Source organism: Dromiciops gliroides, chromosome 3 (assembly GCF_019393635.1).
Source record: "Dromiciops gliroides isolate mDroGli1 chromosome 3, mDroGli1.pri, whole genome shotgun sequence".
Classification (NCBI taxonomy): Eukaryota; Metazoa; Chordata; class Mammalia; order Microbiotheria; family Microbiotheriidae; genus Dromiciops; species Dromiciops gliroides.
Genome location: NC_057863.1, coordinates 632801245 through 632810560, shown reverse-complemented (window position 1 = coordinate 632810560; position 9316 = coordinate 632801245). Strand labels below are relative to the sequence as shown.

General features: G+C 40.0%; 1 pseudogene; it reads left to right on the top strand.

Annotated features, from left to right (window-relative positions):
- Positions 1-437: 437 nt before the first annotated feature.
- LOC122750700 lies at positions 438-895 on the top strand (annotated as a pseudogene).
- Positions 896-9316: the final 8421 nt, after the last annotated feature.

The following is a 9316-nucleotide window of genomic DNA, read 5'->3' as shown; positions in this document are numbered from 1 at the left end:
GAACTCATCTTTCTTTTTTTGTTGTTGTTGGGTTTTTTTACTGAGGCAATTGGGGTTAAATGACTTGCCCAGGGTCAAACAGCTAGTAAGTATTAAGTGTCTGAGGTCGGATTTGAACTCAGGTCCTCCTGAATCCAGGACCGGTGCTTGAACTCATCTTTCTGACTCCAGACTTGGTACTCTATCTACTGTGCCACTAGCTATGCTTAATAGGTGCTGAATAAACATTTGTTGAATCGATTCCAGGAGAACGGAAAAGTGACTTCTGAATGAAAGAAACGTTCATTTGTTTAAGAAAATGCACTCACCTGTCTCCTGAATTAACACCATTTCACCTGCTTACCCACCCTCCAGTCCTTTACCAGCTACCCAGCCCTGTGCCCTTGGCTTTCTTCCCTCACCTAGTCCATCTTTCAGCCTACCAATCCTGCACAGACATGTTGAAGAGTCCCAAATACTTATCCTTCTTCTCCATAATGGGCACCTCAGCTGCCATGGTCTTCGGCACACTTGGTGTGGCTTATGGCACAGCCAAAAATGAGACCGGTATTGCAGCCACGTCAGTCGTGAGACCCATGCTGGTCATGAAGTCAATCATCCCCATCCTCATGGCTGGTATCATCGCTATCTCTGGTCTGGTGGTGGTCGTTCTCATCACCAGCTCTCTGACACCGGGAATCCCGCTGTTCAAGAGCTTCCTTCACCTGGGGCATGCCTCAGCGTGGGCTTGAGCAGGCTGGCCGATGGTTTTGTCATTGGCATTATAGGTGATGCTGGTGTTAGTGAGACAGCACAGCAGCCCCAACTATACATAGGGATGACCCTGATTCTGATCTTCGATGAGGTACTTGGCCTGTATGTTCTGATTGTGGCCCTCATTCTCTCTGCTAAGTAAACCCTCTTTTTCCCTTCTTCCCAGTGCCCTGCCCCACCCCCACTTACCCCTGTAGCCACAGAGTATGATGCAAAGACATGTCTTGATCCACCCCCTCCCTCCCAATTCCAGAACAAATGGCCTGACACTACCAAGTCGTCCAGTTGGTAGCTGGTCTTGTAAATATGCAATGTCTTAGTGACCCTTCTATCTTGTGTGGCTCTGCACCAGATTGGATGGTGCCTGAGCTGGGCCCAGTCAGGCCTGAGGTCTCCTGGTGCTGGCCAAGCAGCAGTGCAATCTCCCTACCCATTTGCTGTTAGTACTCTGTGTTTAAAGATGAATTAGATTGTCATTTTTCTCTTTACTGGATGTTTATATAGAAAGATTTGACATGTTCATTAAAAAAAAAAGTACACACTCACCACAGAGATAGCTGCCTTCTCTTTACCATCAGAAGAATAGCAGTTGTTGCAGGGGAACTCTCAAGAGGAATGGGACCCTGGGTGAGTTACTTAATCTCTCATAGCCTCCATTTTCTCATCTGTAAAACGGATATGATAATAGGAGTTACTTCATAGGATTATTGTAAGGTTCAAATTAGATTGGGAGGGGGATAGACAGATCCAAGGAATATGCTTTAGAAAAATTAAAAGGCTTAGTGAATAATTGGATAGTCACATAGTGGAGAAGACCAAAAGTGTCTAACCCAACAATATACTCTCTTAGAAGCTTCCAACCAACATTTACTACTACCACAATAAAATAATGTTTAAATAAAAATAAACTCAAATATTTTGGAAACCTGTACCTTAACATGGGAAGTTAATTAAGTTTAAAACCAAGTTGGGGTAGCTAGGTAGTGTATTGGATATAGCATCAGGCCTGGAGTCAGGAGGACCTGAGTTCTAACCTGGCCTCAGACACTTGACAAATTAGCTGTGTTACCCTGGACAAGTCACTTTACCCTCATTGCCCCATTTAAAAAAAAAAAAAAAGGATAAATGAAGAAAACCCCCCAGAATTGTTTCATTGATGAATATGCCTATAGGTGATTCACTGAACAAAAACTATTTTGCAAAGATGAATCTAAAGACTGTAGCATATCATCACGATCCTCCTCTTCCTCCTCTTCATCATAGTCACCACCATCATTATCGGCACAATCACCAGTATAACCACTTCTGTCCTTTACAATACTACTATCTTCTTCCTCCTCCTTGTATATAGCTGAGTAGAGAGCTAAATGATATTGCTAGAGATAAATGTATAGATAGGTATATAGACAAATTATAGATAGGTAAATAGCAGGATGAAGCATTCAGTAAGTTATTACTATATGCCAGGTACTATGCCACACACTAGGGAAACAAATACGAGCAAGCAAGAGTCACTGCCCTCGAGGAGCTTACATTCTAATTAGGACAAGAGAAAACGAAAAGGAGGGGCTTCAGGGAAATGGTAGGGGTACCTGGGCCCCGGCAAAGTAAAGTAAAAGCTCAACTATCAGAGCTGAAAGACCTAGAGTCCAGGGTTCTGGTGGAGAAAGATGAGAATGATAGACTAAGAGCAATGGACATTGTAAGGACATCACCACAATTATCAAAACGAGCACTAGCACCGGCATCTTTAATAACATCATTACCATTATTGTCAATGTCATCATCGTTACCACCAATATCACGATCATAATCATTGCCTCTACTACTAGCCTAAATGAACAATATAGGATCTTACACAGAGAAAATGGAAACAGAAGTTCTTTCCCACTGGAGTCCCATGGCTTAAATATATTATAGGAAATAATATGAATAACAGTGTGTAATGATTGGAATGATGCCACCCACTGGAGACTTGCTATAGGAGAGCTCCACCATGAGGAGAAGGCCTCAGAGGGCAAGGCCATGCGGCTTTTCCTTGGCGTCAGGAAGTGACATTTGCTCATGGGTGCTGTCTATCAAGGCTATCAGCTAATCAACTTGAGGAGCCTCCCATTTGCTGGGAGGGGACAGGAAGGAGGAAAGAGGGCCTGCGCAGAGAGCTCTGTTGCTTTTTGGTTCCTGACTTCACCATGGTGGGAGAGAGAGAGAGAGACTCTAGAGGAATTCACAGGAAAATTGAGGAAAGATAGGATTGCCAGGCTGTTGGAATTCTGTTCTCAATCTTTCTCTTTCTATCTTTCAATAAACCCTTAAAAGCCTAAACTCGTTTTATCAGTGATTTTAGTCAGTTTCCCCCAAAACTGGGGAAACAAATTAAAACCCACATTTAGAATTTTAAATTACACAAGTGTATATATATATATATATGCATATAACCTATATACATATACCTTCATATACTACATACCTTTACAGGGTGGACCAAAAGTCACAAGTATTTAATAACACCTTTTTTTTTGGTGGTGGTTGTTAATTTACAATACCAGAGCATCATATGAGAGAGAGAGAGAGAGAGAGAGAGAAACATGATAGATAGATATGTAGGTAGATAGATACATAGATAGATAGGAAAAGAATTTGAATTACATGTGAAAAAACAAATCTCATAAATGGCAAAAATAAAGAAAAATATTTTTCAAAAAGTTATTAAAACATCAGATCTCTTTGTGACTTTTGGCCCACTTTGTGTTTGTGTGTGTACACACACACACAATATACATATACATATATGTAGACATGCATGTATGGATGTATATATGTGTATATATACACATATATAATTTAAGTTTTGCAAGATGCTTTATATGTATTAAATCATTATTTGATTTTCACAAAAACCCTCAGAGGTGGGTCTTATTGTCATTCTCATGAAGTTCAGAGTGCTTAAATGATTTACTGAGGTCTACATCCCTAATAAGTGTCTGAGGTCATAGTTGACTTGAATCCAGTCATGTCCAGTATTTTCCCCAGTATTCAACACTGTACAGAGCTTTATGTAGAAGAGATGACAGCTTTTATAGCTTTAGTGCTATATAGAATCTTAGAGGTTATGTATTCCAGCTGATACATTTTTCAGATGACAAAACTGAGGCTCAGAGAGCCTCAGAGAGTTTTAGTTCCTTGGCTATTTAGTGGCAGAACTGCTATTGGAAACCAAGTCCCTTGACGCTTAGTTCAAAGAATTTTCCACCTCTGGTCCAAGTTGTCTCCCACGGGTGTTTCATTTAAAAGTCAATACTAAAACAAAAATTTACACTAGGGTAAGAGCACCTATATTCTAAGGACATTGAGGTACTTTTACCTCTGATGCTGAGGTGAGAAAAATGACAACACTCTGGGGGTGAGCATAGAGAATGATGGAGAGATAGAGAGGGTGGGATTGAGAAGGTTTATATCATTTGAAGGTATACAGAGAAATAACTTGAAACTTAGAATGTTTCAGAAGCAATAATTTCCTTTAATCCTCCCCTTGGTACTTCAGCCCACATTATTCTTTTCCTCCTCTTAAGTCCCATACAATTTATGATCTGTATCACACATTTGAGCATTAGTTTATGTTTTGTTATATTGCTATCAAGCTATTTTATGTCCCTGAATCCTATTTAAAGCAGCTAAATTATAAGGTCTTTGAAGGACAAGGGTCATGTCTTCTCCTTTTGAAATCTCTGCTGTGCCTAATATATTGCTGAAAACACTACTATTGCTATTATTATTCTAATAATAACAGCAACAACAAAAACTACTACTACAATAATAATAACAATTATAGAAGCACACTTGGAAAGTACATTCTTTGCGACAATTATATGAGATGCAATCATTATCCATATGGACAACTGAGGAAACTGAGGCTAAGATAAATGATTCGTTTGTGGCCATACAGCTAGGAGGTGACAGTGATGGGATTTAAACTCAGTTCTTCTTAACATACCCTCAATAAAATCTCTTTCAGTTTCTTTATTTTTTTATTAAAATCAAGAAAATCATCAACAAATATTGATATGTCCCTATGCTGTGATTGGTCCTTCATTTTTGAAAAAGACCATGACATAATGGGGTGATGTCTTGATCTGCTCATGAAGTCGATTTAAGTGAGGCAGAGTTGCATAAAGTCATGAGCCTCACTCTCTCTTCTAAAGCCATCAAAGTACAGTGGCAAGACAAAAGTCAGGATGACTGGCAATGGCTCTGAGCATTCCACAGTGCCTGCTACAGTTGCCTTCATGGCTACTGGAGCAAATTGTTCTCATCTGCCCATTCAACCTAGGGGAAGTTTTAACAAGCTTAGGGTAGACCTCCTCCTATATGCCTGATGGGTAATGAAGCTTATTAGATACTTGCAACCTGCTTTAACCCATCTGTTGAGACAGTTTTACCAGGGGTGGCCACTAAGCATGTTACAGCAATTTCCATATGCAAAGGAGAGAACAATAGGATTATATATGAAACTGGGAGTCTATTATATATACCTTCTCAAAGAAAACAAATCAAATCAAAATAGAACAAAATGCCCCTTCTGAAACACCTTTTGCTCTTATCTGGATATTTTGTGTTTCTTTGGCAATTTATCTCATTTTTCTTTTTCTTTCCTTCTTTCTCTCTTTCCCTTCCTTCCTCTTTCCTTCTTTATCTTGTTCTCTTTCCTTCTATTTTTCCTTTCTCTTTCTCTCTTTCCTTCTCCTTCTTTTCTTATCATTTTTATGCCAAGTTTAAGTCTCACCTTAGACACTTAATAGCTCGGTTACCCTGAACAAGTCACTTTGGCCTGTCTCAGTTTCTTCAACTGTAAAATGAGGATAATAATAGCTCCTCCCTCCCAGGGTGGTTGTAAGGATCAAATAAGATAATATTTATACAACATTTAGCACAGTGCCTGGCATAGCATAGGCACTTGGAGATCTCTCTGTCTCTCTCTGTCTCTCTGTCTCTGTCTCTCTCTATCTCTTTCTTTTTCTTTCTTTTCCCTTCCTACCCCCTCCCTTCCCTCTCTTGCTCCCTTCCACTTTCCCTCCCCCTTCCTCTTCCTTCCTTCCTTCCTTCCTTCTTGAAACCAGCATCCTTCTGCATAAAACCTTTCCTGATCTCCTCAACTTCTGGTGTTCTTTCCAAACTATTGTAATGGGGGTTTGGTACATACCTAGACCACTTAAAATGGTATCAACTACACAGAAAATTCTGAGGATCTGCTTCCAAGAGACTGGATCACTGCAGCAAATATGGGCATTATGTGTTAGCCTACAACATTTTTGGGTATAGTATTTTTCTATTGGCTGCATAGCCCATATGGTTGACATCTTTAAAATGGAATGATTTATCACCTATGGATCATCATTTTGCTGCATTCATATCTGATGATAAAATTCCTTCATTCATATCTTGTATCAAGGGGGCGTGGCTTAAAGACTGACTCCTATCTCCCTCCTGAGTAGGTCAGGTGGCACCAAGAATTGGGCCTGGGCCTTTGCCCGTTTTTGTTCATTCTTTTATATGCTGAGTACAGGAATTTTTCAATCTGACCCAGGAGTGTGAATGAACATCTAGGAATCCCAGATTCCAGACCAGGTGTTGCCATCAGGCCAATTGCAACATCCTGAGCAGCAAGGGTCTAGCACTCAAGCCCAGCAGAACCCAGCACTGCTGGCTTTTTACTTCAATTTGTTATTCTAATGCTTTGTAAGAGATGAACTAACTAAACTTTGAGGCTAATCCACCTCCTTTCTCCTTCCCAGCAACTGGAATGTTGTGTATATGTGCATGTAGATTATGTCCTTGAGGTGTTAGGAGAAATCTCTATATGTTTTTGTTATATCTCTGAAGTAAATTTCACGTTATAAATGTTAATTTGATGTTAGTTGGCTAAATGGAACTTGGATTCTAGTCACTGTGTCCCTAAAGATAGTGGGAACACAGTAAATGTGGACTTGAGCTGATGCCAGAAGAAAGATACTCACATTGCCCTTTCAGGGTAGTGGAGAACCATGGCAGGATAAAATGTGATAGATCTGGCTGAGACAAGAGTGGGGCTAAGGAAACCATGATACACGTGGCTGACACATTCTGCAGTAGTCTAGACTTGCCCCAAATCCCCCTTGGTCTACCTTTGTGTTTTTTTTCCTTTACAGTTATTCTCTGTGTGTTTCTATCTATCTATCTATCTATCTATCTATCTATCTATCTATCTATCTATCTATCTATCTATCTGTCTGTCTGTCTGTCTGCCTGTCTATCTCTGTGTGTATGTATGTATGCATATATGTATGTACTTGTTGTCTCCCCTGTAGGAAAAAAATGCTAATATTTCATTCTTTGTAGTTGTATATCATTAGCCAAAAATAGTCAATGCCACACAATATATTTTGTTTATTTGTTTGCATGAGGGAGGAGGCAATCAGAGTAAAGGGACTTGCCCAGGGTCATATAGATATTAAGTGTCTGAGGCGAGATTTCAATTTAGGTCATCCTTATCTCCAGGGCTAGAACTCTATTCAGTGAACTACCTAGCTTTCCATACACAATTTTTTTTAAGCTTGCTATTTGGTTGAGTTAGAGCTAAAGGGAACATTAGAGAAGATCTAGTCAGACTCATTTATAAATGAGGAAACAAGACCTAGAGAATGTACGAGACTTCCCCAAGGACTCATAGGCAAAGAGACATAATGGGAACACTGGGACTTGAAGTCAAGTCCCCGACCAGAAATCCAATATTCTTTCCACTGGGCCAGGAGATGGTCGATCACATTTGAAGAATAGTCCAGATTGATTAGAATGTATGAAGGACCCAAGTCAGTTAGTCGCAGGGGGTGAGGAGCTTATGGGGGGTAGAGGATAGGAAGAAAAGACTGAGGACAGATACTTTGAGTTTCAGTGAAGGGATTGTAAGAGGATCTAAGGATGCCACAAAATCCTTGGGGTGCCTGGTCAGAGGATCCCAGATTGTGATGGTTGCAGAGATGAGAGTAGGAGTACACTGAGAATGGAGGGAAAATGGATGGTGTAAAGATGATCCCATAATTGGTTCCTGTTTCTTCTTTGTCTATTTTGACTCTCGGTCTCTGGTGGAGTAAATGGGTGTGAAACAGTTTCACCTAGGAAATCTAAGCCCTCCCTTGCTCTGACCTGAGAAGTGTTTTCAAAGAACTTAATGTGTGGAGGTTGCTGCATAGTGCTTCTGTGATACATTGCAACATAAAGGCCCTTGCTCTGGGCTAGCTGAGAGCAATAGTAGCCAGGCTCCAGGCTAGATTTTATGCTGGAAATCAGGCTACTTTGGGAAAAGTTGGATGAGTCTCCCCCTCTCTGTAGCAGTTCCTCTCACAGACAAGCTACTGCCCTAGTAGCCAAAAACAATGGAGTCCAATTCCCACTGGCTTTACTCAACCTCATGTGCAGCACATTCTCTGGAGAAGCTGTCAGCCACTTGATCAGATTGCCCAAAGTGCATTATCATCATCACTGTCATAAGTAGCATCATCGTTGTTGTCATCATCATTGTCATTTTCATTGATGGCAATGATGGTGATGACAAACAATAACTTTAGCTGCTTCAAAGATGTTTCCTACAAGTCTACATGAGCTTCTACCTCAATAAATCTGTTAAATTTCCCAAAATACAGTTAATTTATCCACCCAAGCAGGAATCCAGAGAACATCAAATATGAAAGAATAATATAATTAATTAAAAAGCTACATGTCCTTGTATGGTTTCTATGTGAATTCCATCCAAAAACTTTAAAAAGAATGAGATTATCATTGTTTTTTGTTTTGTTTTGTTTTGCTTTTTTTGGTGAGGTATTTGGGGATAAGTGACTTGCCCAGGGTCACACAGCTAGTGTTAAGTGTGTGAGGCTGGATTTGAACTCAGGTCCTTCCAGATCCAGGGCTGGTGCTTTTTTCACTGTGCCCCCTAGCTGCCCCTTATCATTTTTTTTTTTATAATCAGTGATATAGAAATACTAATTTAAGCTCTGCAAAAGATTTACATATGATGTCCTTTAAGCCTTCCCTGAAACTCTCTAAAAATGGTAGTGTCAGAATCATTGTTGTAATTCCCTTTTTCCAAATAAAGAAAATGAAACTCAGAAAGGAGAAGTGACTTGACTACGGTTTCCAAGTCATTAAACATTTGCAATAAGCCTTGAACCAAGGTCTTCCTGACTTCAAGTCTAGAACTTATTTTAACCCACTAACCAATGATACCTCCAGAAGAATTAGAAGAATGCTCATAGTTTCACACAGTACATCTAAAGTCTAGCTTTGGGGTCTGGGGATCGGGATTTAAATCTTGGCTCTGCCACTTACTAGTTATGTGACACTGGGAAAGATACATTTCTGGGATTCTGTTCTTCATGTAAATGGCAGAGTGAATAGAGTGTTGTAAGTCAGGATAAAAGCCATATTTAAATCACGCCTCCATCACTTACTAGCTAGGTAGCCACAGCCAACTTATAACTTCTTTCTGCCTTGGTTTCCCTAGTTATAAAATGGGAAAAAAATAACATCT